The sequence below is a fragment of the Hordeum vulgare genome, chromosome 6H (assembly GCF_904849725.1).
Source record: "Hordeum vulgare subsp. vulgare chromosome 6H, MorexV3_pseudomolecules_assembly, whole genome shotgun sequence".
Taxonomy (NCBI): Eukaryota; Viridiplantae; Streptophyta; class Magnoliopsida; order Poales; family Poaceae; genus Hordeum; species Hordeum vulgare.
In genome coordinates, this window is record NC_058523.1 from 144475144 (window position 1) to 144485058 (window position 9915).

Consider the following 9915-nt stretch of genomic DNA (forward strand, 5'->3'; position numbering starts at 1 on the left):
CCAAGTTTCTGTTAAGCGAGTAAGCTTTCTCGGTGACTCTGAAAATGCCAACTCGGTGCCACTGATTTACATCCTGTAGAAGATCATACCCTAAGTTTCAGACTTCAAATTTTCAAAAATATCTGAATTTTGTGATGCTCATCCATTCTATATTTCCTATATCCACTTCACAGGTTATGTTGTTTGTTGTCGAGTGTGTTTGTCAGTATGTGAGGTTTAGATGATAGTCAAAATGATTTCAAGGAACCAAGTGTTGACTTGGATGCTCGCACTAGTCCAGAGAGAACAGAGTTTGACCCTGGATCATATAGCTCCCATGGCTTGCCCAAGGCAGCCACCAGGCAGAGAAGGAAGCTAAATTCTGATGAGGAGGATTCAGACTTTGTGCGTGAAGAGACTTCAGCTCCTTCGAACGCCCCTCCTAAGAAGACTGTCAGGAAATTTACTGCTACTCCAGCTGATCTGAGAGCACCTGAGTATTCTAGGAAGAGCACTGAGCTTTCCAAGGATGCACCTGCAAAGAAGGCTGATGTGAAGAGTCCGAGGAACAAAATTGTCCATCTTGTTGGAAGAAAAACTTCCATGTATGAAGATCCAGAAGCTGCTAAGGAAGAAGTTGTTGAGGAGATCCCAGTTCCTCCCAAGAAAAAGAAGTTGATGGTTGGCGCCATGAAGTCTTCTCCTAAGCCTGCTGGTAAAGCAAAGAAGGCTCCAGCTTCCAGGAAGACAACCAAAGACATAACTGTAGCTGCCAAAGCAAAAGGCCCTGCATCTAGTGCCCCTGCTGCACAGGAAGAAGCAGATGAGAATGCTCCAGTTCTCAAGAAGCTCAGACCATTCCTTCCACTCCACAATGTTGCTCATCCTATAGCAGAGTATATGAAGAAGAGGAAGGATGTCAGACTAAGAAAGTGGAGATCCCTTGATCCATATGATGTCAGGAGAAGAACTGATATTGATCCAAGTTTCACACCAAGGAACAACAAGAATTTTATGAGACTGTCTTATTTGACAAGAGTCCTGCCGTCAATGATATGAGGTATGTCGATTGGGCATACATAAAGGATAGTGAAGATTTCTTTCCACGTTTCCGAGAGAACTTCAAGGTAGTGGACATTGAGAATTTTGTTGGGAAGGAGATGACCGCATGGAATGACGAGCTGATCATGCAATTCTATGCATCTCTGCACTTTTATGAAGATTCTTTAGTCTAGATGATCGATGGACACATGTAAAAAGCTACAATTGGTGAATGTGCTGCTATCATTGGTGCTCCAGAGCAGGAAGGGTCAGATGTAGATGTATATGCAGACGCTAAGCAAAATCACAACTCCATGGCCAATATGTACAAGACCATTCCACATCAGTACTTGGCCAATCACAAGCTTGGTTTAGTGTATTTTCTTCAAGCTGGCAATCCCACGACGAACACTATACTGTGAAACACCCTCATGCCTAAGTGAGGTGATGAGAAGATGTTCACAGTATATTCTATCAACATGCTGCACTTGATAGACACACATACCAGATTTAGAGTGATGGACTTGATAGTTGAGACTATCTGGAGAACTGCTGCAGATCAGAAGAGATCCTATGTATATGCACCTTACATTCAGATGCTCATCAATGCCAAGCTAGGCAAGCATGCATATCTACTTGATCGTCCCCATCTACCTCTTCAGCCTGAATTTGAAGATAATGAGGTTGTGATGGATGACAATGATCCCAACTCAGCTGCAGCAAGATTGGAAGCAGAGGCAACAAAGGTTAAAGCTGCTAGAAATAGGCCACCTCCAGTTCCACAGGTCAGAATCCCAGATGAGCAAATGGCATTTCTAGTAAGCACTATCCAAGGAATGGAGAAGAACGTCTAGGAGATCATGCAAAATCAGAAGAGTCTTGAGAGAGTTGTGGAGAGAAAATTCCACAACATGCATGTGAAGGTAACTTAGTTGACCACTATTGTCAGACAACTTCAACATGAAGTTGAAACTGTGGAGATTCCATGCTCAGAGGATGAAGATGAAGATGAAGATGAAGATGATGATGATGACAAGGATGAGTCTCCTCCTCCCACTACTACTAGGATCAGCACCAGACCTCTGTCGGCTCTTGTTCTAGCTTAGGAGACAGGTCAGACATCTTCAGCACAAGCTTCAACATCTTCAACACCAGCTCCAGCTCAAGCACCTCCAGTATCAACTCCTCCAGCTCCAGGGACATCAGCTGACAACTTCGCACACGTTGTTCTATCGACTCCATCATCAGCTGCCCAGGAAGACGAGTAGTTCTATACTTTTGAACTTTTTGGTAACTTGTTTCCAAAGAGGAGAAATGTATAGATCATAGACTTCATGTGTGAGAGAGCTTTTCACTTTATTTGCTCTCATTTGCTTTTAAAAACTTTGGTTGTTGGATCACTTTATCCTATCTGTGTCGTTGATCATACGCTTTATCCCGTGTTATGCTACGATATCATCTCTTAGCTATCCTTGTGATGATCACTCACTTATTTTGTTGGTGTCATGTGCATTGCTATTATTTTTATGCACCACCAAGATGTATGTGACATGGAAGAGTAACCCATGATCCTAATTGATTTAGCATTTGCATTGAAAGCAAATTCTAAATAATGCACAAATTTAGGGGGAGCTCTTGCCTTTCACACACTTCTCAAAGCTTCGATGCTAATCATTGATTATATCTTTTGTAAAAGCTTTGATCTATATGTTGTCATCAATTACCAAAAAGGGGGGCGACTGAAAGCATAATTGCTCCCTCGGGTGGTTTTGATAATTGATTACAACATATGCATCACAGGACTAATGTGTTTTCCAAGTATATTTTAGAAAAGTTGAAAAGATAGTATAGCTTAAGGTTTTTGTGGAGATGCCCCTTGATGCAAGAAAGGAATAATATTGGCTCAAGCTTCAAGCCAGAGGACTCTTTAATTTATATTTGTGAGAAATCACTTTTTGAGTCCATAGGAAAGCCAATACTATTAAAAGGGGGTGAGATACTAAAATGAACTAATTTCTCAAATGTTCAAAGTTAGCTACCAAAACAGGTATTCATTTTTCCCACATAACCACTCTGTCAAGTTCCACATACACAAATTAGGTGTCACTAACATTTCCACATCAGACCCACTGATTTTGAACCTCAGACAGAACCCTAGCCATTCCCACCAAATCGGTGCAACCGAAACTGCATCGGTGCAACCGAGTTTGGGTGACCAACATTCTGTTGCCAAGATACACAAAATAAGAATTTCCGAGTTTGAGTATCGGTGCCATCGAGTTTGGCCATCTGACCGTTAGTCACCTTTTCGGTGCCACCAAGTTGTATATATTGGTCTCACCGAGATTCAAAAGTTCACACCTTTAGTGCTAGTCGGTACCACCGAGTTTGCTCTTTTATGTGTAACGGTTGGATTTTGGCTCCTGCCTATATATACCCCTTCACCCACCTCTCATTCGTGGGAGAAGCACTCAGAACACACACTTAATTTCCAGATCCATTTTCTCAGAGAGAACCACCTACTCATCTGTTGATACCAAGATATTCCAATCCAATCATTTGAAACTTGATCTCTAGCCTCCCCAAACTGCTTTCCACCAAATCAACCTCTCCTACCCATGCATATTCTGTGAGAGAGTGATTTGTGTTGAGGAGAGTATATTTATAAGTACAAGATCAAGGAGTTCATTGATCTACCCCATCTATTACCATTTGGAGGGTGGTGCCTCCTAGATTGGTTAGGTGTCGCTTGGGAGCCTCCTACTTCGTGTTGTGGAGTTGAACCAAGATGTTTGTAAGGGCAAGGAGATCGCCTACTCCGTGAAGATCTACCGTGAGTAAGGCTAGTCCTCCATAGACGAAAGCCATGGTGGGATAGACAAGGCCGCTTCTTTCTGGACCATCCATGGGTGGAGCCCTCCGTGGACTCCCGCACCGTTACCCTCGGTGGGTTGAAGTCTCCACTAACATGGACGTACGACAGCGCTACCTATCAAAACCATGCCAAAAATCGCCGTGTCAACCTCATGCGTTTGATCTCCCTACCTTACTCCTCTATTTACACTTTCAAGTTTACTTTCTGCTTCTATACTATTAGAACTACATGTGTAGGGTGTACTTGACTTGTTATAACTGCCGTAGCTGCCTCTCAAGTAAAATTAGGAAAAAGGCAAAAAAAATTATCTTGTCAAGTAGTCTAATCACCCCCCCTCTAGACATAGTTTTGATCCTACAACTACCATTATACACTCCTCACATAACACTGTGGCGGCTCAAGTTGTTCTGATTCTGGAAAAGAATTGTCACTTCCAGCCTCTTAAGCAAAAGTTAGGGAGACTTAAGCATAAGTGCCAGGATATGTGCAATGTCATGGATGCCCTACCAGGTATGCCGTCTCTGATAGCACGAAGGTCCTAATTCAGACGATGACAAGTATGGAAAGGGTAACAAGAACAGTAGTGGTAAGAGTGAGCAACAGAATGTCCCGGTACATAATGGTAATAACAACAATAATGGTGGAAAACAAAAATTCCGAGATGGCGGGTCAGAATTTGTGGCTAACACCAATGCAGGGTTTAAAAATCAGCGTCCCAACGGCAAGCCGGCATATGATGGAGGAAATGCCAAAACTTATTAGGAGGTTCTTAATGGGCCATGTCCAAAGCACAATTATCCCAACAAGCCATCCATTCATGCTTGTAATGATTGGCTTATCATGGACAAGTTCAGGAACAAGTTGTTTCAACAACATCATGGCAACGATAATGGGATGCCATGTGGGTCAAGTTCTGGAGGATTCTAGGGAGCCTATTTTGGCAATGGCAGCTCAAGTTCTGGCTATCACGGCCAAGGGAGCCATGGTGGTCATAGTCAACTGTCTGATCAAGGTAATCAACAACAACATAATCAATCGGGGTATCAGGGTAATCCTTAGTAGTTGAGCGGTACCAATACCATGTATTTTCTACGGTCAATTGCAAGCGGGACCAGAAGGTTCACAAAAGTGCGATTCACATGGTTGAGCTTGTAGTGCCACAATACTTGAAGTGGCCTAAACACACAATTACTTGGAACCATGCAGATCACCCGCCCCGTTTTGATAATCCAGGTCATATGGCCTTGGTGGTGGCTCCTCAAGTGGGTGGTTACAAGTTTACTAAGGTACTTGTGGATGTCGGCGGTAGAATCAACATATTGTACTATGGCACTTTTCGATGAATGAATCTGACAAAGAAGGATTTTAAGTCGTCCTCTACTGTTTTTCATGGAGTCGTGTGAGGCAAGTCGGCTTATCGTGTTGGAAATATTGCTATGGAGGTGTCCTTTGGTGACGAGCATAACTACAAGGCAGGAACACTGTGGTTTGAAGTAGTCAAGATCAAAGGCACATATCACGCGCTATTTGGACGGTCGGCGTACGCCAAATTTATGGCCCTCCACTGTTACATATACTTATAGCTCAAAATGCCAAAACCAGAGGGAACGGTCACAATGTATGGAGATCGTAAAATCCCTGCAGAATGTGAAGAAGGAGATGTTGCTTATGCAGAAACGGCTTGTGCTGCTAAGGAGCCCAAGTTTTATAAAGACAACGTTGACCCGGCTGATATGACCCCTCTCAATAAACCCACTACCAAGAACGACCCTATCCTCAAATTCCAGACGGCTAAAGACACAAAGCAGTTTGATTTTGTCCCTCGCGACTCTTCTCAGCAGTTCACCATTTGGACTCAAATGGACCAAAAATAGGAAAGCACGCTCATCAAATTCATCCATGAGAATCGGGACATCTTTGCATGGAAACCTTCTGACATGCCAGATGTACTAAGAGAACTCGGTGAGCACCACCTTAATGTGGATCCTAAGATCAAGTCAGTCAAGCAATTCCTCCGTCATTTTAACAAGCAGAGGTGAAAGGACATTGGAGCAGAAGTGACCCGGCTTTTAGCTGCGGGGTTCATAGTAGAAGTTTTCACCATCAATGGTTGGCTAACCCGGTGCTTGTGCTTAAAAAATGAAACATGACATGTGTGCGTGGATTATATAGATCTTAGTAAAGCTTGCCCAACTAATCCCTTTTCCCTCCCCCATATTGACCTGATCGTTGGTGCAACAACGGGTTGTTAGAGTCTCGGCTTCTTGGATGCTTATTTTGGTTATCATGAGATAAATATGGCGTTGAAGACCAGGAGAAAACAACTTTTATCACACCCTTTGGAGATTTCTGTTATGTGTCTATGCCTTTTGGGCTCAAGAGAGCTCAAATGACTTACCAGCATTGTGTTCAAAATTGCTTCCATGGACAGATCGGACGCAATGTTCATGCTTATGTTGATGACATTGTGGTAAAGTCAAGGAAGAAGGAAACCTTGCTTGAAGATTTGAAGGAAACCATTAACAATCTCCGGGTGTACGAGATGATGGTTAACCCGGCCAAGTGCATTTTTGGAGTACGTGCAGGAAAACTGCAAGATTTCCTTGTTTCACAGAAGGGCATTGAATCTAACCCACAGAAAATTGAGGCTATCACTTCCTTGTCTAAACCGGCCTGTATCAATGATGTGCAACGCCTGGCGGGTCGCATTGCCGCCCTAAGCCGGTTTATAAGCTGACTGGGTGAAAAAGCGATTCCACTATACGAGATGATGAAAAAGACTAATATTTTTATTTGGAGTGATGCTCATAATGATGCCTTTAAGGCACTTAGGAGGCAGTTGGCTGAGCCACCCGTCTTGGTGGCTCTGATTGATAAAGAGCCGATGCTCATGTACGTGGTGGCTAATAATTGGGTAGTTCGCATAGCAATTGCCGTGGAATGCAAGGAGGCAGCGAAGGAGTACCCTGTCCAACGACTGGTTTATTATGTTAGTGAAGTCTTATCATAGTCCAAGCAGAGATATACACATTGGAAGAAATTCATGTAAGGAGTGTTCATGGCTAGTCGCAAACTAAAACAGTATTTCCTTGGGCATCGAATCACTGTGGTCAGTTCGGCTCCTATGGGAGATATCATCCAAAATAGAGAAGCTACATGCCGGGTTGCTAAGTGTGCAATTGAGATTGGGCCTCATCATTTGAAATACGTGCCGAGCGTTGCAATCAAGTCTGAAGCCTTGGTAGATTTCGTTGATGACTAGATGGAGTTACAAACACTCGAAGAAAAACCAGATAATACATACTGGATGATACACTTTGATGGATCCACACAATTGGAGGGCTCGAGGGCTGGAGTTATTCTATCTTCCCCGCGAGATGACAAGTTTTCTTATGTCCTACGGTTTATGTTTCCCTATACTAACAATACAACTAAGTATGAGGCTTTGTTACATGGGCTCCGCATGGCTAAGGAAATGAACTTAAGCCGAGTCAGATGCTTGGGCGACCCAAACCTCGTTGAACAACATGTTTCCGGGAAGTGGGACACTAAAGTCCCGCTCATCAGGGCTTATCGTCAGGCAGTGACTAACATTGTCGATCACTTTAAACGATATAAAGTGGATAACATTGACCGAAGGATTAATGAGGCGGCTGGTGCTTTATCTCGGCAAGGTTCTCAACATAAAACGGCCCCCCCTAATGTCTTCCTAGATGTGTTGCATAATCCTTCTGTCAAGTTACCTTCTAAAGAAGATCTAGCTATCCCAGACCTAGAAGGGAAGTTGGTGGCGGCTCTATGAGCAACTATAGATTGGACAGTATCTTATCTGGCTTATTTAACTTGGGGTGAGCTTCAAGAGGAAGATCTCCTGGCCTGGCAGATCATCCGGCGATCTAAGTCCATGATTATTATCAATCTTGATTTACATCATTGCAACATAACTAGTGTGTTTCAACGTTGTTTTTCCCCTAACAATGGCAGGGAGATTTTGCATGAAATTCATGTAGGAGATTATGGTCATCACGCCGAGTCAAGATCCCTCGTGGCCAAGGCTTTCAAACACGGCTTGTACTCGCTATCTGCTCATCTTGATGGAGAGGACATTGTTTGCAAGTGTGATGGCTGCCAGAAGTCTGCACGACAAGCTCACATGCCGACTCAAGAATTACATATTATCCCGATGACTTGGCCGTTTGTGGTATGGGAGCTTGATATGGTTGGTCTGTTCAAGAGGTCCAAGGATAAAAAGACTCATCTTTTGGTGGAAGTTGATAAATTTACCAATTGGGTTGAAATAGAGCCACTCAGCAATTGTGAGGCGGCAACCACAGTTCAGTTTGTGAAAAAGTTGATCTTTCGTTTTGGTTATCCTCATAGTATCATTACTCATAATGGGACAAATCTTTCTAAAGGTGCTATGAAGATGTTTTGTGAGAAGTAGCATATCCGGCTTGATGTTTCATCTATGGCTCATCCACAGTCCAATGGCCAGGCAGAGCATGCTAACCAGGAAATATTATGAGGGATTAAACCCCGACTCATGGTTCCTTTGGAGCATACTCTGGGTTGTTGGGTTGAAGAGCTTCCTGCTGTCCTTTGGAGTATAAGAACTACCCCCAATAGATCAACACGCTACACACCTTTATTTATGGTTTACAGTGCGGAGGCGGTTCTTCCAAGTGACATACGTCATGACTCGCCCCGACTGGCGGCTTACGTGGAGATGGACAATGAGTAGGCTCGATAAAATTCAAATGACGCCTTGGAGGATGAAGGTGATCTGGCGGCGGCTCAATCTACAATTTATCAGCAAGACCTTTGTTGTTATCACAGTTGAAGAATTTGAAGCCGCAGTTTCCAGGAGGGCGACTTAGTGCTTTGTTTGATTCAAGATCATACATGCATGCATAAGCTTTCGCCTCCTTGGGAAGGGCCCTTTGTGGTTAGCAAAAACCTCAAGAATGGATCATATTATGTGATCGACATACGTGAACACAATAAGTAATGTACCTCTAATATGGAGACCAACAGGCCCTCGAACATTGCTCATCTTTGTCCTTACTACACTTAAATCCACTGGCTTCAGTCATTATACATACCTACATCATGTACCTCTTATGATCAAGTATAATAAAGCCAGAATTCCCCGAAACACTGGGCCTATGTCATTTCATCTCATATATTGTGAATGAGTTTTTGGTTACTCACCATTGGTTACTTGGGGGCTTCCAACTCACCGAGTTTAACCCTCTCACCCTCTTGAACCGACAAAAATGCCACAATACATTGGTTACTTGGGGGCTTCCAACTCATCAAGTTTAATTTTCTCACCCTCTTAACCCAGCAAAAGTATCACAATACATTGGTTACTTGGGGGCTTCCAACTAACCGAGTTTAGCCTTTTCACCCTCTTAACCCGACAAAAACGCGACAATATATTAGTTAAACCTGCATGTTTGCTTGATGCTACTCCAAAAAGGTGATCCGCCGTACTCTTAGCAAGTCAATTTTTATGACTCTAAACTTGGTAAAGTTAAAACGACGGCTTAAGTCACATGAGAGACGGATCACAGAAAGCGAGGATAAACCAAGGCTATCATGCCAGCCTCATTGAAGCAATACTTGAGCCTTGAAAACCAGCCTTTTTGTCGAGCCTTGAAAGCTCACTTATAGTTCTCTCCATAGAGACATGGACATATTGTTTATTTAGGAATTTTTTCTGTCTATAAAATCCCTGAGTCAAAAGAGCTTCGGGTTATTCATGCTTATCATTGAGTCTTCATTGACCATGAGTCGCCAGACCATTAATCTGAAATCCCTTTTTAATGACTAAAAGTCGTCGGTCGATAACTAGCCGGATATCTCCACTTCAAAAAAGAATCATTTGGTGGAATTTGTTTTGTAGGTCTACTTTTTGCACTAGCATGTCGCTACAAGGCGATCTATCAAAAATACGTGCAAGCAACAGGTTGCACTGTTCCAAACAAAAGTATAAGTGCAAGTTGATAGACTTGTTG